Here is a 20656-nt window from a genome sequence, read left to right as displayed (position 1 = left end):
TGAGCCACAGCCCAGATTGCCCAAGTGAGCAAGAGTGCAACCCATCGACGGTGGAGGTGGTTTCTCGCCTTTGAGGACTGGATTTGTGGCTGCTGGAAGCCAGCAGGATTGTGAAACAAGTCAGGGGTGAAGAAAAGAAAGATAGAAGTCTTTCTCTCAGTCCTTTTCTGAGCAGGGGTGGGGTGGGGCGGAGGCAGGGGGCCAGGGGGAGGAAAGGGGTTGGCCAAAGTTCTAATGTTTCAGGCTGAGAAGTAAACTGGGGGGGGGGGGTGGATAGGGGAACTCACCCCTTCCTCATAGAATCTCCCCAACTGTGCTTCTGCTTAGCCAATTCCTGCTTCTTGTATTTTCTTGTCCCGGAGGTAGATGGAGTCCTGTCTCAGTCTATGCTCCCCCAAAGCGGAGCCCGAGAGCAGGGCTTGGGTGCTGAGCTTGAGAGGGAAGGAGGTGCAGGAAGCAGGGGGTGGGGGGAGCAGGGAGCCGGGGAAGGAGGCAGAGTCACATACGGGGTATTAAGGAGCTGGATGTTGCCCTTGGGCAGCGGGGCTCCATCGTGCAAGACCCCCTCTGAGGAGCTCTGTGTGCGAGAATTGTTCCTCGTAGGGATGGGGGGGGGGGGCACTCATCTCCCCCCCCCCCCCCCCCCCCCCCCCGTGAAGGTTACCTGGGAGTGGGAGTGTGAACCCCTCCCACTTCCGGGGAGCACCTGCTGGAGAGCTGAGTTCTTTCCGCAGCCCCGGACGAGACCCCGAGACAGAAAAGTGGGGCAATTTCCTGGCTCGTTCTTGAGACAGGATGTGGCCAGCATGCCTGGAACTGTCCGCCTCAGGGACACAGGAATCCCAAGGTGGGCTGGGGGATGGTGTAGGTCTAAATGCTCAGGGGCAACAGAGTCGGTGGAGAGTCGTGGTCCAGAAAGCGGGCTCTGGGTTCAAATTCAAGTGTCATTCCACTTCCTGGGGCAGTTTGTTGGCCGCCCTGAACCTCAGCCTCTTCATCTGTATCATGGGAACACCCCCGGTGCCTTGGTCCCAGAGCGAACGTTGATCGCAACAGGACCCGGGGAGTTCTTAGTGCAGACGTAGGCACAGGGGAAGCCCCCAGTGAGCATTCGGTGCTGCCCATGGACGTGGGCTTTGAACCCTGTTCTGGCGGAGGCCGGAGGGCAGATATGCATGCTCGGGCTCTTCCCCTGGCTCCTGTTCCCTGCCCTCCTCTCCAAGCATCAGGGACTCGCGGGGAGCACGGACGCTCTTCCTCTGGCCCCTCCTCCCCCATCCTCCCCAGGGCTCCCCCATCTCCCAGGCCCCAGCACCCAGGCCATTCTCCTTGTTAACCATAAACACAAATCCTGTTATCTCCCCTCTCTTGCAGCGCTCGCCCCTTGATTTAAGCTGGTTCCCTTTCCCTTTCATCAGCCCTGGGCCCCTCCTGTCGTATATCTTCGCCTTTATCTACTTCCCCGGGTCGGCAGCCTTCCCCGCGATCGATACCTGGGGGACATAGCTCGCTGCCTGCTCCTGACCCACTCTTCTTCCTGGGAGCCCGGGCCAGTATTTCTTGTGAAGCTTCTGTCTGGCCATGTTCGGTTTCTCATTAGGTTTCTGCCTGGGCGTGGCCGTATTTCTTGTTCCTCCACTGCACCCCTAGTAATTCTTAACCGGCGAGACAGAGAGGCGCATCGGAAGAGCCCTCGGGAAGCCATCGGGCCGTGGCTTGAAGTGGCGTGGGGGGGCTCGTGGGCGGAGGGGTGCTGGGGCAGGCTCCCGAGGGGCTGGGGGGGGGGATGGTCCTGACGGGTCCCCCGGTCACACTGCGGGTTTGCTCCTGTGTCTGCTGCTGCCACTGCCACCTGGTGTCATTCTGCGCCTGAGACATTGCAACAGGTGCATATGTGGTTGTCTGGTGCGAGCCTCATCCCGCACCGTCCTCGCAAAGAGCTGAGCTCTGCCAGTAACTCAGGTGAGTCACTTCTCTCCCTCGCTCAGGGTCCTCCCCCGTGAAACGAGAACTGTTTCTCTTCCTCTCTTTCTCTTTGCGCCTGTTTTCATGTATGTGGGTGATAGGCACAAAACACGCAAAGAGCGTTCACGATGTGCCAGGGAGCCTTCTAAATACTTTACAATGCGAACACGAGTACATTCTCCTAGCTGCCCCGTGACAAAGATACAAGTATCGTCTCTGTTTTGCAGATGAGAAACCGTGGCACAGAGAGGCTAAGCCCCTTGCCCAAGGCCACACAGCTAGTTAAGGGGCAGAGCTGGGATTCAAACCCAGGCACCGGCTCTCGTGCACACGCTTTTTTTTTTAAATTTTTATTTTTTAACATTTATTCTTTTTTGAGGGGAGAGAGAGAGAGAGAGAGAGAGAGAGACAGAGCGTGAACAGGGGAGGGAGAGAGAGAGAGAGTAGGAGACGCAGAATCGGAAGCAGGCTCCAGGCTCTGAGCTGTGAGCACAGAGCCCGACCCGGGGCTCGAACTCATGAACCGGGAGATCATGACCTGAGCCGAAGTCGGATGCTCAACTGACTGAGCCACCCAGGCGCCCATAGTGCACATGCTCTTTCTAAGAGATGGTTTCTCTTGATGGGCTGTGGCCTCCATGCAGTTCCAAAGCACGCGTGCCATTTATTCTTGGTATTCCTGACAGTTATGTTCTATAAAGTGGACACAAACAGTGAATTAGAGAACACTGAACCGTTGTTCCTAGGGGAGATAGAAGGTTACGTTCCTGAGAGCCTCTGGTCGCGACATTTTTGTCACCCGATCAATATGTAACCTAGCTTTATGTGTGCTTCTGTTTAAAGATACCTGAGCTAATATATATTGTTGATTCATTAATGTTGAACTCATGGCCAACAGCACAGTAACTCACGCCTGAATGAAGCTTATTTTAACACGTGTATTTTTCTCCATAAGGCACATCACGGCCACTGCGCACTTAGGAACACCAGACAACATTTCAGCGCCACTCTGGTGGGCCATTTTAATGTTTATTTTTATTTTTGAGAGAGAGAGAGAGAGCGAGCGAGCAGGGGAGGGACAGAGAGAGAGGGAGAGATTGGGAAACACAATCTAAAGCAGGCTCCAGACTCTGAGCTGTCAGCACAGAGTCCTACGTGGGGTTCAAACCCACAAGTTGTGAGATCATGACCTGAGCTGAAGTCGGACGCTTAATTGAGCCACCCAGGCGCCATGCTTGTGGGCCATTTTAAATACCAAAACCAATCACGCAAACAACAGCAAAAAACAAAGGCAGCAAAATCACCAATGAGAAGCATAAATATGTAAAAAATATGACACTTCATGGACCACAAAAATGATGCTAGTTTACAGCGTGAGGGCTGAAACAAAGAGGCAGAGCGTGGCCTTGTTTGGCCTCAGCTGGGAACATTCACAACAGGTGAGTCGAGTTTTTGCTGCTCTGCACATGTCCACCAACAGCCGTGAATACTCATTTTGGGGCTCTAAGCTAATTTTACTGAGTAGGGGAATTCGCAAATACAGGTCCGTGAACAATGAAGATTGACCATGTCTTGTAGTACTCCCCTGCTCAAACACCTTCTAAGGCTCCCTACTGCCTACCTGATCACATATGAACCCTGCCAGCCCAGCTTTCAAGGGTTTTAATAATCTGGTCCCACTCTATTAAGGCTATTAAAATGTATTTTCTTTAACTCCCGGGGCCATTTCCTTTCTCCGTGGGCCTGGGTCCCCTCCTCACTCTCCACCACATAACCAACTTGGTCTTACCTCCACACGTTTGCTTTGATTGTTCCCTCTCTGGACATGCCCTCCCCCCTTTCACTCACCCACCCAATCCTACCTATAGTTTAAAGGTCAGCTCAAGTGCCTTTTTTCTTTCTCGACCGATTTATCTCTTTTTGGCTGTCATAGATTTACGCCCCAGTGGAAGTTAATATAATGTAATTTAATTATTATTTTCTTAATGTTTATATGTTTATTTGGAGAAAGAGAGCGAGCACAAGCAGGGGAGGGGCGGAGAGAGAGGGGGAGAGAGAATCCCAAGCAGGCTCTGCGCTGTCTGCACAGGGTCCGACGTGGTGCTCGACCCCACGGAACCTGAGATCGTGACCTGAGCCGAAGTCAAACGTTGGACGCTCAACCGACGGAGCCACCCAGGCGCCCCGGGGGGAGGTTAATTTTTAAAGAAGTCTTCTTGTGATTCTTTTGCAAACAGCCTGCATATGGGGGAACTTTGCACACACAACACCGTTTGATGACCCTCTCACCAAAAGGGGACATTCAAGTTGCAGTGACCGTGTTTGGGTTTGGATAGTGAGGATGTTGGGGTTAAAAGTGTATAGTGGGAGGTAACATTGTCCTTGCCAGTGAGACCCGGCCGGGGCATGTTTTAATTCCTCAGAGATACCAACCGGGCTCCTTATGTAACCCAGCCGTGAGCCAAGAATAATTAGACCATGCAAGGGGTCTTACTGAGAACTGATATGTTCAGAGAGATAAGCCTCTGTTCCTAACAGCCTCGGAGCGAGCTGGCCAGGCCGGGAGGGGTCTGGGATCTCGTGGGCACCACAAGGGGACAACAACCCCCTTCTTTGGGACCCCAGCTAAGCCCAATGACCTGTCTCCTGGAACAAGTCCCTGAAATGGAGCCCAGCAGCAGCTGGTCCAAGATCATAGTCTGAGAGAGGGGTCACTCCTGTCTTGCCTCTTTCCCCACATCTTTATCCTGAGGGGCAAGGGCCACCACCCCGGTGCCCTGCTCAGGGACACAGGTGAGGGGACAGGGGAGATGGCAAGGGGAACCTCTTCCTTCTCCACCCATCACATATGCCTTCCTCTTCCTCTCAAAGTACCCGTTGTTAACAGTATTCAGGTAGGTTGAAACCAGCCGACGGGCCAAGGTGGGTTTGGAAAAACTAGTCTTGAGTTTCGCCAGCGAATGGGCGTGTGTGTGTGTGTGTGTGTGAGACAGGTGCGGGTCTTTCTTTTTCTACTTGAAAGAAGCAGGTCCAGCTTGAGCAAGGTCACAGGACACGGAGAGACTCAGACTCAGGGATGTCATGGCGCCCTGTTCCCCTCCAAGACTGGGACCGCCCCGCACATGTCTCCACTTTCTGTCCCTGCAAAAAAGTCTTTGGACTTTTTTCCTTAGCCTTAAATTGGGTGCCCCAAGCTTGGGTGTTAGTAGGTGTGATGGAGTGTTAGACAGGTTGGACATCAGGGCAGAGGTCCAATCTGGCCGTGTGATCAGCTGTGTGACCTTGAGCAAATCACCTACCCTCTCTGAGCCTTGGCTCCCCAGTTTGTCAACATGAGATTAGTGAGGTGCACGTCATTGCCCTGTTGTGAGATCCAATCTATGTAATATTAAGCTAATGTTTACTGATCCTCTCTTCATGGGAAGCACAAAGCAGATGCTCAAGAAAAGCTAATTTCCTTCCTTTCCCTTAAGGCCTCACCGCATCCAGGTAATTTATATCCATTCTCTGTGTTCCTTTGAGGAGTGTGGGTCACGTTTGGTACAAAAGTGACTCTTTTTTTTTTTTTTTCAAGTTTATTTTGAGAGGCAGAGAGAGCAAGCAGGGGAGGACCAGAGAGAGAGGGAGGGAGAGAGAATCCCAGGCAGGGTCTGCACTGAGAGCGCTGAGCCTGATGCGGGGCTCAAACCCATGAACCATGAGATCGTGACCTGAACCCAAGTCAGATACTTAACCAGCTGAGCCCCCCGCCCCAGGAGCCCCCAAAGCGATTCTGATGGTGGAATTGGAGGCACCATGGGAGGCTGTTGAGACCTCGAGAGAGATGCTTTAAGGTGGGGTGAGTTGGGGGGGGCGCTTTTAGAGACTCACTCGTCAATCCTGAAACCTCTCTGCTAGGGCTGGACTGGGAACCTGGATCCCGCATTGTTTTCGTTCCAGCCAAGAATGGTCTGAAATGGGGCCCGTGCCCCTCCCCCATCCTTCTCCCTGTTCTGATTCGGCCACAGAGGATTTTCCTTATGGTCGCAAGATGATGAAAAACCACATGCTCAGACCCTCCTCTGAAGACGGCCCCTCTCTCGTCTCTGAAGCAGGGGGAGACCGGGGGAGACGCTGGGGATTTGGTGCTATGCTTCTCGGGTTCGGGTCCCAATGCTGGCTCTGGGATGCCGCGTCACTCTGGGTGAGACACTTTGTGTCTCCGAGCCTTATCTCTGAAGTAGGGATAATGATTGTTCCCACCTCAGGAGGTTGTTAGGGGATGAAATGATGGCATGTGTAGCTAAGGGTAGCACATAGTAGTAACTCACTAAATATCGGCTCTTACTAGAAGCGAAGAAGGCAAGATTCCGATTGTAGAATCGACTTCCAGAAGGCTGACGGCCCTATATGTTGGACAAGTCCCTTTTTCCCACTGGGTCTCAGTTTTCCCCTCTGAAAAACAGGTGTGGGGCCAGCCAGAACTGGGTGGCACGTGTTTACCTTGTATGCTGTGGTCCTTAGGGTCTCACGGTATCAGCGTCCAGGGGCCAGGGAGCTCAGGCCACTGGCCCCACATTTGCCACTTGCAAGACTGTAAATTCCATGAGGCAAGAGCCATGCCTCTCTCCCTCCCGAGCGGGTCTTCAGCCCCCAGCACCCGTCAGCTGGCAGACAACGGACGTTGGACCGATGCATCTAGAACAGATGTGAGAGGTCTGCCTCGACCTGTTTTATCTACCCGGCTTTCGCATATGATTTTGGCTGCGCAAAGAATCACATGGCCCGTTAGTTAGGGCCCCAGCAGGAAACACACAGCACATCTACAGATTGGGATAATTCAAGGCAGGTTTAATAAGAGAATTGTGTACAAAGGGGCGGGCAGGGTGCAGGGAAACCACTGGGGAGAGGGCAGTACCTGGGGTCTGGTAACAGAGGGTAAGCATCATCGCTAGTAGACCGACCGGAAGGGGTGCAGCCAGTCCCCAGAGACTCTGACAGGTGAGAATGAGGGGAAAAGTCACCCTGACCTCTATCTCCTCCTCCCTCTCATTTCCTTTCCAGACCCCCCATTGGCAGAATCCAACCAGAAGGCAGAGGGCAAGGGAGTCCACTGAAGTCCACACGGGTCAGCCTCCAGGGCAGAGAGTAGGGGTGTTGCAAAGGGTGGAGAGGAGGTCTGGGAGGATCGAAAAGGAAGAACTCAGCACATGGCCAACACCCCTTACCCTGCAAGATACAACCCAGGCTTAGCTGGCAGACCTCCACTCTCCTAAGGATCCTTCCAGGTCTCTTGTGTACAGATTCTTCTGTTTTATTTATATTAAAAAAAATCTTTTAAAAAGCTTATTTATTTATTTTTGAGAGAGGGAGTGAGAGAGAGCTCATAAGCAGGGGAGGGGCAGAGGGAGAGAGAGACAGAATCTGAAGCACGCCCCGAGCTGTCAGCGCAGAGCGAGACGAGGGGCTCGACCTCGCAGACCATGATCATGGCTTGAGCCGAAGTCGGATGCTTAACCCACTGAGTCACCCAGGCGCCCCTGGATTCTTCCATGTTAAATCATGGCAAAAATACATCGAGCCTTACCAAGGTCCTGTTGTAGCAGCTCTGAGCTGGCTGGGGTTGGTCTGGTACCAAGGGCACGGGTTTGTTGCGTTTCGGTCAAATCATGCCTGTGCTTTTGGGCCACGGGTTTCCTCTCTCCCTCCCTCCCTCCCCTTCCCCACCCTCCCCTCCTCCCTCTCTTTTTTCCCTGTCTCTCTCTCCCTCTCTCTGTATTTTCTAAACATGCGGAGGTATCTCCCCTGCCCCTGACAGCGAGAGATACAGCATTTTTGCCATGATAAACGGGCTGCCGCAGTGCCTGACTGTCTCCCAAGAAGGCATTACAGGGGGCATAACACTTGGCCTTTCATTCTCAGTGCTGGTCTTCATGGATGTCTGTTGACTGTTCCCCAAATTCTTGAAGGGCAAGCGGCCCTCAGACGAGGGAGTCTTGGTTTCCCTCCCATCTCCCAGGGGACACAGGGCAATGTCTGGGGGGTATTTTGGGCTGCCATGACTAGGGGTTTGCTACTGGCATCTGGGAAGTAGAGATCATGGCTGCTACATGGCATGCACCCTACAATGCACAGGACGGCCCCAACCACAAGGATTGGTCTGGTCCCAAATGGCAGTAGGGCTGGGGTGGAGAAGCCCTATTTCAGAAGGAGGGACCTATTCATGGGGCATTGGTCTCGGAGTCTCCCGGTTCCTGAACGCCTGTTGAGTGTGTGATTACCCAGACTCTTGGTTACCTCCGGCAATGGGGAGCTCACTCTCTGTTTTGAAGTCAGGCCGGCCTGGGCTTGATGAAGGCTCTTCTACTCACAGCTGTGTGACTCTGGGCTTTCCCCACAGGTGGGAGTGGCTCCACCACCCCGAGCCTCAGTTTCCCCCAGTACCGTGGGTTGAGCAGCAACCCCGCCTTCCAGGTTGTGTGAGGTCTGGGGGCGACTATGCTTCTAAGTCGGCCAGCTCAGCGCCGGGGGCGCGGTGAGCGCTGAATAAATACTCACGGCTGTGAATGGCCCCCCGCCCCGCCCCCTTAGTTTGTCCACCTGGGTTGTGGGTGGGTCAAGGGCACGTGAACTCCAGGGTCTCACCTGCTTGGCAGAGTTCAGAAATCTAAACAAGTCAAGCGCGGAGCGAGTGACGAAGCCACTGTAGGCTTGAGGGGGGGGGCCCTTTCCTTTTGGGGTTGTTTCCACTTGGGGGAGGGGTGGTCTCTACGCACGCGGGGAGGAGATCTCCTAGATGGTTTCCCGATTGCTCGCTGGAGAAGAAGCCTCAGAATCCCTGGTAAGGAGGATCAGAATCCCTCATGAAGGAAGTGGCAGGGCTTGGGTCTCCGTGGCGCATCCAAGAGGTGGGCTGGAGAGACCGGAAGGTGGCGGCTCGGGGAGCAGGATGGGGATGAATGGGTGACCCGGATGAGCCCAAGCATCTGAGCCCGGAGACCCTCGCCCGGCTGGAGAGCTGCTTAGCACTGACCCTCTGCTCTTCCTTACGTGGGACTTCGGAGGGATCCGGAGGAAGACGATAATACCTCCGCCTTTTTGGGGGGGATGGTAAACACGATGATAAAACGTGTGTAACATAAACTTGACCGCTTTAACCATTTTTAAGCCCATAATTCAGTGGCTTCAGTGACAGTCACAATGTTGTGCAGCCACCGCAACTATTTCCAAAAATTTTCATCCCCCCCAAACAGAAACTCTGTGTCCGTGAAGCCTCGATTTCCCACCCCTCCTTCCCTCCTGGTGCCTGGTGAGACAGAACACAGACTAAGAATTCGAGATGTTTCATACAAGTGCAGCTGTACCATAGCTGTCCTTTTGGGGTGCCTGGCTGGCTCAGTCGGTGGAGCGTCTGAATCTTGGTTTCGGCTCAGATCACGATCCCCAGGTCGTAGGGTTTGGGGAGGGAGTGCACGCGGGGTTCAGGCCTGGGTCGTGGACTCTGAGAGATGACCCTCCCCTCCCCCCCTCCATTCTAAGCATTGTAGGAGGCATAAAGGCTCTCTTCCAATGTGGGCTCCCTGCTAACTCTCTCACCTTGTCCTCACAACAGCCCTCTGAAGGAGGTGCTGTTATTACTCCTTTGCGCAGATCTGGAGGTCGAGGCTCAGAGAAATGATGCTTCTTGCCCAAAGCCACACGGATGGGGAGGGTCACGGGCAGAACCCATTCCAGGCTGCCAGGCCTCAGAGCCCCCAGTCGCCACTCCTAAAAGAGCCTCATTCGGCTCCATCCATCTCCCCGGGTCCTCTAATCTATGCGAGAGACCAAGTGTTGAGAACGGTTAATCTTGCTTGGAGTCTGACGGTGATAATTTGCAGCCTTGCCAAGGCAAGGAGAATTATTATCCAGAGCAAATCTAAAGTGAGGAAATGTAGGGGCACCTGGGTGGCTCAGTCGGTTAAGCGTCCGACTTCGGCTCAGGTCATGATCTCACAGCTTGTGAGTTCAAACCCCATGTTGGGCTCTGTGCTGACAGCTTGGAGCCTGGAGCCTGCTTCGGATTCTGTGTCTCCCGCTCTCTGCCCCTCCCCCACTTGCACTCTGTCTCTCTCTTTCTCAAAAGTAAATAAACGTTAAAAAAAAAAATTAAAGTAAGGAAGTGTAGTGCAGGGGGCAAGGCAGAGCCAGAAAGTGGACAACCCTGCCTGCCCACACACGGTTCCCTTGAACCGGGGCCGGCTGGTGTGAGGGGACAAGACAGGAGGAGGTGCAAACTGGGAGGGACGTGTAGGGTGCTGCTCCAGAGGAGGCGAGAGAAAGGGAGAAGTGAGAGCAAAGCCAGAAGGAGAAGGGAGAAAGAGAAGACGGGAGGAGGTGGAGGGTGGGCGGGTGGAGAAAGGGACGGAGAAGAGAGAAATGGCAGACCAGGTGCTCATGCCGTGCACTGAGCTCCTGTTAGGTGAAAGGCGTCATGGTAACCACTTCCACATTCACAGCTTCTGGTGCTCAGGATGGCTCATTCATTCCCATCTGACAGATCAGGAAAGAGAGGTTTGGATTCAAATAAATTCGAGAACAAGCCAAAGTCCCAGTTCAGACCCCAAACTGACATCCCAGAGGAGAGAGAAATTCTGTATTCCCCCAGGCAGAGGTTTTGTCCTAGGGTGTGTTTGAAAGCACACAGAATGTGGGGTCGGAGTGACCCACGTGCCCCCTGTGGCCTCCTTCCGTATTCCAGCCCAAACAGCCAAGACCTGGGAGTTGGCTCCCTGCCCCCTTGCATTGCTGTGTGACCTTCAGTGTGTCACAGCACCTGTCTGAGTCTTGCGTTCCTCGCCCCATGGAAATAATAACACACACCTTCCCAGGGCAGGTGAGCAAATGCTCTGGAAAGTGGCTAAATACTTATGGTCATCATTTCTGGTTCCAGCAGCTGCGTTTTCATGGACGGAGATCTTCGGGAGCAGATGTGCTCAGCCTCACAGGAACACCTCTGTATCTGCAGCCCGTTCTGAGCCCCACAGGCCTGGGGCCGTCACAGCAGCCGAGGGTCTCTTTCCACCGCTGGGGCCTCCTGGTGTCCCCTGATGGGCCCCCGTACTTGTGCTCGATCGCCGCAGACACGCGTTGTGCCCTCCTGGGACTGTAAACCCGCGTGGCTCACGGAAGAGGTTGCCTCTTCCACTTGGTGTGATTTTTTTCATACTTTATGGCTCCCAGTGTAGTTCATTCTGGAGACCCCAGTATCCCATGTGTCTGATGTGACGTGTTTCCTGAATGGGTGGCCATGGTGAGGAGCTTATGTGGTCTCTTTACTCGTGCGCCATTAACGGACTTATTTATTCATTCCTTTGGTTAGTTACGTGTCTGTCCACCCAATGATCAACCCACTTGTTCTGTGTATAGTTGCTGAGAATAGGAAGACGATGATGGCCCCCCTTTTTTTCTTACAATGATAAAACCTGTGTGACGCAGACTTTGCCATTTTAACCATTTTTAAGCCCATAATTCAGTGGCTTCAGTGACAGTCACAATGTTGTGCAGCCACCGCAACTGTCTATGTCCAAAAATTTTCATCCCCCCCAAACAGAAACTCTGTGTCCATGAAGCCTCGATTTCCCACCCCTCCTTCCCTCCTGGTGCCTGGCGAGACAGAACACAGACTAAGAATTCGAGATGTTTCATACAAGTGCAGCTGTACCATAGCTGTCCTTTTGGGGTGCCTGGCTGGCTCAGTCGGTGGAGCGTCTGAATCTTGGTTTCGGCTCAGATCACGATCCCCAGATCATGGGACTGAGCCTGATTTGGGCTCTGCCTTAAGCATGGAGCCTGCTTAAGATTCTCCCCTGCCACCACCCTCTCCCTCTCTTTCTCCCGCTGCCCCTCACCCTGGCTCTCATGCTCCCTTTCTAAAAATAAAAATAAAAACCCAACCCCTCCCCCCAAACCAATATCTGTCCTTTTGTGTCTGGCTTATTTCACTGCACACAGTGTTTTCAAGGTTCATCCACACAGCAGTATGAGTTAGAACGTCCTCTCTTTTTACAGCTGAACAGTATTCCATCGTATGGACATACCACATTTTTTGTTCATTTATCTGCTGATGGACCCTTGAGTTGTTTCCACCTTTTGGCTCTTGTGTGTGAGGCTGCCGTGAACGTTTGTGTCCGACTATCTGTCTGAGTCCCTGCTTTCAATTCTTCTGGAAACATAACTAGGAGTTGGATTGCTGGGGCATCTGGGAAATCCATGTTTCATGTTTTGAGAACCTAATTACTGCCATTTTTGAGCAATTATCATGAGCCAGGAATGGAGCTGTATACTTTGTCCGTGTTATGTCATCCAATCCCCTGACAGCCCCTCAAGACACAAATCATCATCCCTCAGATGAAGACATTGGGTCTAAGAGAGTGTATTAGTTAGCTATGAGTGCGTAACAGACCGCCCCGAAATTCAGTAGCTCAGAGCCGCCGTTTTTCGTCATGGCTCGTATGTTTGCGAGTTGGCTCAGGGCTGGTTTCTTGAGGCTGGATTCTGCCGTAGCTCCAGCGTAATGATGATTCCTCTTCTTTCAGTCACCTGAAGCAACTCGTACGGCTGAGCCCGAAGTCAAGGGGAAGGGAGATGGGTTCTGTCCTGTAGGGGGATGAATTGCAAAGTCATGTGGCAAAGAACATGAATAGAGGGGATGGTAAAGAATTGGGGCAACCGTGGTTGCCTCCGCAATCTAACGCGGAGATGTTAAACGACTCTCTGAAGATCAACATTTGTGTGCAATAGGGTCAGAATTCAGCCCAAAGCTGTGTGCCTCCCGTTCCTAATTGTTTCTGATTTTATTTCTCTGCTTCTCAGATGGAACACCCAAGTTTCTGCTCTCAAGGTGCTCATGGTCTAGAAGGGAGAGACCAGAGATAAGCAACTAAGCATCCCAGCTGCCGCAGGGTATGAAGCGGGCCCAACGAACAGTTGGGTTAAGAGGAGAGAAGGGTCAGTCCCACCTGTGGATGAAGTGAGTGGCCATCAAGAAAGTTCATCCTGGGGCGCCCGGGTGGCTCAGCCAGTTGAGCGTCCGACTTCGGCTCAGGTCATGATCTCACAGCTCGTGAGTTCGAGCCCCGCATCGGGCTCTGTGCTGACAGCTGAGAGCCTGGAGTCTGCTTTGGATTCAGTGTCTCCCTCTCTCTCTGCCTTTCCCGTGCTCGTGCTCTGTCTCTCAAAAATAAATAAAACATTAAAAAAAAAAAAAAAGAAAGTTCCTCCAGGGGCACTGACCTTTGAGTGGATTCCTGAAATTTGGGAGAAGCTATGCGGACAGCCGTGGGACCAAGGCCTGGAAGTTGGTCGATGATGTTGAGCACAGGGAGTTACGTGCAGTCGGTAAGACTGGAACACTGTTGCCAGGATGCAGGGAGGGGGGTGCAGAAATGAGAAAAACGTCAGCAGTTTCGAAGGGCCTCCGACAGATACCCAGAAAAGGGAGATCCAGAAAAGGACTTAAGATCTTCTTACAGATGAGCCAAGGAAGGTTCCAGAAGGATGAGGGATTCCCCCCCTAAAATCTCAAGGGGTGGGGAGCTAAGTATGCCGACTCGAGCCTCAGCTCTTTACAGAGAAAACCCTTCTGAGGTCATACAAATGATTTAATGAGGAGAATATGATGCAGACCAAGGGACATGCACCTGAGACAGGGGACGTGGTATCCAGCACGGGGGGGCATGCGATGGGGGGTTTGCAGGCAGGGAGCACAAGGCAAGCCCTGAGAGTGTGTGTGGGACATGAGCCAGGCACTCTCACTTTATCGGTGGCAGGGCGGAGGGGGGGGTCTAGCCAGACCACTGTTAGTGACGATTTACCACTGCAAGGCATGGGCGACTGATGAGTGAGACAGCAGTATAGCACAACGTCACCAACTGAGGGCCAGGCGGACACCATTGGCTTATTAATGAAGGATTCGAATCCAGCTGTCGGCAGACAGACGACAGCCTATATCCTCATGGAATTTCCAGTCTGAAGGGCTCCAGTGGTTGTTTCCAGTCCCTGACTGTGTATCTGCCCTGACCATTGGCCCAGGGTATCCCGGGTTATGTCGAGCACCTAACGGAAGGAGAGGGCCCTTATTTCTCATCTCGAGATGTCCTCTCAGCCCTAGAGCATCAGGGCCTGAGGTGACCTTTGAGCCTGTAGACTGCGTGCATGCCTTTGCATCAGGAAAAACCAAGGCTCAGAGAAGCCAAGTGGTCTGCTCAAGGGTACACAGCACCAAGGTAGGGCAGCCCAGAGCTCTTTCAACTATCAGCTCTTGGTAATATATTTTTGCTTGTTGTCACTAATAATTGAGCACCTGGAAACAGACACTGGAATGTTACACGGAGCCCCTGACCTCTTGAAGCCATCCTGCCTCGTCCAGTGTTACCCACCAGAACCTTCTGGGATGATGGCATTGTTCAGGATGGTAGCCACAAGCTGCATGTGGTTGTTGTAACTGACATGTGGCTGGTGCCACCGGGGAACCGGACTTTTCATGCCATTTCATTTAAATTACCTTAATCCAGTGTGCCTGGGTGGCTCAGTGGGCTAAGCATCCGACTTCAGCTCAGGTCATGGTCTCGAAGTTCGTGAGTTCGAGCCCACGTTGGTCTCTGTGCTGACAGCTCAGAGCCTGGAACCTGCTTTGGATTCTGTGTCTCCTTCTCTCTCTCTGCCCCTCCCTTGCTTGTGTTCTCCCTCTCTCTCTCTCAAAAATAAATGAATGTTAAAAAAATGAATTATCTTTTTAAAAAAAATTTTAAATCTTTATTTTTGAGAGAGAGAGAGAGAGAGAGAGAGAGAGAGAGAACGAACGGGGGAAGAACAGAGAGATAGGGAAACACAGAATCCGAAGCAGGCTCCAGGCTCTGAGCTGTGAGCACAGAGCCCGACACGGGGCTGGAACTCACGGATGGCGAGATCATGACCTGAGCTGAAGTCGGACGCTCAACCGCCTGAGCCACCCAGGCGCCCCTAAAATAAAATGAGTTATCTTAACCCGAACTTTCCACGTGCGGCCAGTGGCCTGTGTGTTGAGTGGTACTGGTCACATGACCACCCAAACACATGCAGAATCATGAACTGTGATCAGGTGTGACCGAAGTCCCCAAGACCACCCTCAAGTTCAATGAGAGCGTTGCACTGAGTTGAACTGCCGGTTCTCGACCAGAAGGACCCCGTGAACTCAGAAGAGCTCTCGGACTCCTGGTTACAGTTTATCACAGCAAAGTCCCCCACCCAGTGGACTTGCATGCCTCGGGTGCCATTCCCCTGGCAAACTCTGTGTCATAACACCTACAGAGCATTGCCAGCCAGGGGCGGCCACCTGAGTCTTGGGGGCCAGCACTTTTATTGGGTGTCAGTCACATGGCCTCGGGCCCACATGGCGGACTGTAATTTCTCAGTCTCCAGCCCCATCCAGAAGTGAAATGATACAGCGTGGTCCAAAGCCCCACCATAAACCTCATTGTTAACGTAGACTACCTGGCCTGGCGTGGCCCAGGGTCCCCGCGACACAAAGGCACCGCCATGAGTGAGGACATCTCAAGGGCTTGGAGGTCACTTCCTAAAGCCTGTCAAGTTCTCTCTTTGGAATGTTCAGGGCTGAACACCCTAAACCTTCTGTGTTAACCCTTTCAGGCACAACAGGATTCGCCGGGTGAGAATCACAAGGGCTTTCAAGCTTGGAGATTTGGAGATGGGGCTAGGTGACCATTCTCTGAGCAAGTGATTGCCCTACCTGTGTTTCTACCGTTAGACTTACAGTAATTGATAATTATTCAATGCATGGTTTCTTTGCTTTTGACTGCCTCATTTGCTACACCAGGGGCTCCAGGAGGGTGATGTGAGGGTCTGTCCAGCTTGTCCTGTTTTCTCCAGCACTTAATACACTTTGCATACTGCTCTGCTGGGCTGGGACTCGGGGGAGGCAGGTGAGGGAGTCTCTGGGATGCAGAATGCAGGAGGACGCCTGCAGAATGCAGGAGGGGTTTAAAAACCCCAGGAATCAAGATAAATAATATTCGATGCAATCTTTTGAGAGCTGAAAATTAATACATAAAATTCGAGAGAAAGTATGAAAATTGAAAAAAAAAGCTTCTTAAACATTTATTCATTTTTGAGTGGGGGGGGGGAGGGGAAGGGCGGAAAGAGGGAGACAGAGGATCTGAAGCAGGCTCCACAGGGTCAGCACAGGGCCCGCTGCTGGGCTCGAACTCATGAACTGTGAGATCATGACCTGAGCCGAAATCAAGAGTCGACCTCTTAACCAATGAGACACTCAGGTGCCTAGAGAAAGTAAGAAAAAGCATTTTTTTAAAAAGATTATTTATTTTGAGAGAGGGAGAGAGAGAGAGAGAGGGGGCACAGGTTGGGGGGGGGCAGAGAGAGAGGGGGACAGATAAAATCCAAAGCAGGATCTGCCCGGTCAGTGCAGAGCCTGATGCAGGGCTCAAACTCATGAGTCGCGAAATCATGACGTGAGTGGAAGTCGGACACTTAACTCACTGAACCACCCAGGTGCCCTGAAAGTCTGAAAATTTTACACAAAGATAGGATCAGTACTCTGGGCGGATTTTTTTTTTTTCACCTTCCAGCTCCAGTCTGGCTCAGCACTGTTTGTGGATCCCGTCTTTATATACAATTGTAATCGTTTGTTCCTTATGGAGTTTTTGCATTATTTTTGATTTTCAAAAATATTGCATCAAAATGTGATTTATCTTGAGTACTGAGTTTTTTGGTGCCTTACCTTTCACACTCAAGGCAAATATCTCACTGGCCTCACCTTCATCCTGGCCCTGCTGTGCCCCACGCTGTGGGCCCTCAACAAAAATTTACTAAGATAAGAAAGTACCCGCCTGTGAGGTGGAGATTCACATCTCTTGTGTTGAAAATGAGGAAACCGAGACTCAGGGAAGTGAAGCAAGCTGCCCAAGGCACAGGTTGGGGCTGGGATTCATTCTTTGTTGGTCTTTCTCCAAAGCCCGGGCAATAATTCACTGTCCCCAGCCGTCTCCCCTCCTCCCTGTCTCTGAGCATCCCGTTCCAGGCCGGACCATCCTTTGGAAGGGAACCCTCCCCAGTGGTGAGAAGACAGGAGAGAAAGATCGGGAATTGGAGCGGGTGAAATCCATGTTCGAGGCATCCGGACGGAGAAACATGATCAGCACATTCCAGGCGAGACAAACCCCCTGCCTTTGTCACTCACTGTAAATTGTCCCCCAATCACTGGGCTGACAGAGATCGATTCCCAGGGCTCACAGCACAATTAAGCTTTCTCAGACGCCTCATGGGGGAAGGAGGCAGTTGGTTTACTTGCGAATGCTTGGGGGTGATTTTCTAATGTCCCTTTCACCATTACGGAGGCTTTGCTCCAATCTCTTATCATATGTAATTCCTAATGATTTCTCTGTTATGTCCTGTTTTATTAAAGCGTCATTGAACTATACCCTATTGATTTAGATTTCACAGACAATTGAAATTTAAATTGACTCCAAATTGAATGTCTCCATGTAATCTCTGTTCTGCAATAAAGATAGATAAAATGCTTCTATTTTTGATAACAAGTTATACTGGAGGCACATTTTAATTTTGGGAGGGAAGAAAAAAAATGTGACAGTCTTGACTTTCTTTGAAAAGTGGCTGACGGTTCAGGGCCTGGGAGGTTTTGTTTTCCTCTGGGGCATCATGCTGCGGCTGTAGAGTTCTGGAATGTCTGGGCTGGCTCACAGAGGGGAGTGGAAGGTAATCTATCTGACCTATGAATGAATTAATTAGGTGACCCATCCACCCACTAATCCATCCATTTGTCCAGTGAGGACAGCACGTTGGGAGTGCCAGCGGCAGGGCTGGGCCGGAAAGAGTGAGCATAACTCATCTCGCTATGGTGTGCGCGCCTCAAAGCTCCTGTCATTTGGGGGTTGGGTCAAGGTTGCCATTTTGGAAAAAGGAAGGAGATATGGCCAGGCCACCAGCCCCAGGCTTCTGTCATTCAACCACTGTCCCCGCCCAAGCCAGAGTCTTAATGTAGCTTCTTCCTCTTTCCAGGAATGATGGAGGACAACAGCTGGGGTGTGGGAGGGGCAAGTGGAAGAGGAAAGAAGGTGCCATCAGTAAACGCTCTACTCTTTATGCGATTGACTCTCTAGGAAGGGGAGAATCTACAAGATGACCATCAGAGCCGGGAGCAAAGTTGAACTAGTCAGATCCTTGAGATTGTTCTAGAGCAGTTCTTTTTTTTTTTTTAATTTTTAAAAGTTTATTTATTTTTGAGAGACAGAGAGACAGAGTGCGAGTAGGGGAGGGGCAGAGAGAGGGGGAGACACAGAATCTGAAGCAGGCTCCAGGCTCTGAGGTGTCAGCACAGAGCCCGATGTGGGGCTCCAACTCATGAGCTGTGACATCATGACCTGAGCCAAAGCTGAACGCTTAACTGACTAAGCCACCCTGGTGCCCCTGTTCCAGAAAAATTCAAAGTGTGAGCAAGCATCACCTCGCGGGGGCTCTGGAGCCACTGTGAAACCTTCCCTACCTGGATCGCAGCATTCAGGAGACCTGGGTGGAAGGATAGGAGGGTGCATTAGTTTCCTATTACTGCTGCAACAGGTTACCATAAACCTCCTGGCTTAGTACAACACAAATTTATTATCTTATCGTTACGGGGGCCAGTGTTAGAGGGACTGCGATCCTTCTGGAGCCTTTAGGAGTGAATCGGTTTCTTGACTTTTCCAAGCTCCCAGAGGTGGGTCTGCATCCCTTGGCCCGTGCCCCTTCCTCACTTTCAAAGCCAACCACGTGGTTTTCTCTTTCTCACCCAAGATCCTTGATTGAACCAGAGCTTCCAAGGTCCCTTTTGCTGTGTAATGTTTTCACAGGTTCTGGGAATTAGGACGTGGGCATCTTTGGAGGGGCCATTATCTGTCCGTCGCAAAGGACCTGAAAATGCCCCCAATGTGGTGGCCTCATTTTAGCCATAGTCTTACCAGTTGGGTGTCTGTCATAGGCAAACCCACTGGGAGTAGTCCCAAAATGGAAGCCTGCTGTGGAGAGGAGAGCAGAAGATGGAACTCGGGACTTCTGAACCCCTCCTGGCTTTCTCTCACCCGGGGGTCTGTGGGATTCCAGTGCCTATGAAGGAGCGGACTCAGAGGGACCTTGCAGCTGTGCAGACATGATTGAAAAGCTGATTTGAGTTTCTCCAGTTTTCACTGCTCTCATCAAGGGGGAATGGCAGTAGAGTAAGGAAAAAGTAGAGAAACACTTTATTTTATGGAGTTCTCCCAAGCAAGACAAACTGAACAAAAGATAAGGATTCGACTCATTCATTCAGTAAAAACCTAGTGAAATTCCCAGCCTAGTGCAGTATCCAGAAATACACAAGGCAATCACTGTGCAGTACGGTAAATGCTGTCTTGGGGTTCAACGTGGGGTGTATAGGAGAATAGGAGGGGAATACCTGGCCCACACTGGTGGTGACCTCTAAGTTGTCACCTATAACCAAAAGTGGGGGGGGGGTTGGAAATCAAGAGAGACAGACTTCCAGGGAAAGGAGCAGCATGTGCAAAGGTCCTGAGGTAAGAGACAGTGTGCTCCTTCAGGGAACCAAACGAAGTTCAGTCTGGCTGGGACATTGAATTTGATGTGGAGACTAGTCAGAATGAGCCTCAGAGATCTCCTATTTTCCATCACCAGGAGTTTACACAGTCGTAACTATAAGGTTGTTTGTGGCATCATTAGTGCCCCATTTATCCCACTGCAGTGTGAGCTTGTCAGGGCAGAGATTGTACCCATTTTGCTCATAGTTGAATCCTTGGGAACCAGCATGGCACTTAACCTCTATACACAATGTTGAATGAGTGAATGAAGGGCTATTTTTGGACTCCTAAGTTCAGAATTTAAATAACCAAGAGTGACTGGCTCCTGCCTGCCTTGGCATTTACTGGTTATTGTCCTTCACTGGCCAAAATGCCTATCCTATGGCTGACCCTGAGGTCTCTTTCAGCCTTAGCAGGCCATGGTTGGGGGCACAGCCTGCTTTTCAACTCGAGCTGTCCAGCCACTGGGCCTCAGGCCAGCACAGGTGGTAGCCCACTGTCCATTTGGGAGGACCTCAAATTCACTCCCTGGGAGGACTGGACACTCGGACCCAACACACACATAACCCTGGATTATGATTGTGTTTTTCTGGGGTGGGGTGGTCTGGCTCCCTGACTAGACTGGGAGTACTGAGCACAGGGCTTGCCAGCAAACACTTTTTGAATTATGACGGCATGGTTGTTGTAAAGCCTTGGTTTCAGAGCTGGTGGACCCTTGGATGCAATTTAGTCCCAACATACAATTTACACATGGGTAAGTTGAGGCCAGAGAGGGAATGGGCCTTGCTCAAGGTTCCATGTGAGTGGACATAGGTCTGGACCCCCTAACTCCTTGTCCTCTGCCTTACTGGCTCCATATAAGTAACTGGGCATCTCCTTCTAGTCTGTCCAACCCTTTCCATTCCATCACGTTTATCCTGTCTCATCTGGGACCGTCCAATTCCACTCCATGCCATTCCATTGAAGCCTATCCCATTTTATTCCGCTTAACTTTTTCCATCCTCTCCTTTCTGTCCCATCCCATCCCTTCTCATTTTATTCCATTCCATTCGTTTCCATTCCATTGCACTCCACTTTAGTCCATTCCATTC

This window comes from Herpailurus yagouaroundi, unplaced genomic scaffold (genome assembly GCF_014898765.1).
Source record: "Herpailurus yagouaroundi ecotype Mexico unplaced genomic scaffold, PumYag 428, whole genome shotgun sequence".
In the NCBI taxonomy this organism is placed as follows: Eukaryota; Metazoa; Chordata; class Mammalia; order Carnivora; family Felidae; genus Herpailurus; species Herpailurus yagouaroundi.
This window is presented reverse-complemented; position numbering follows the sequence as displayed.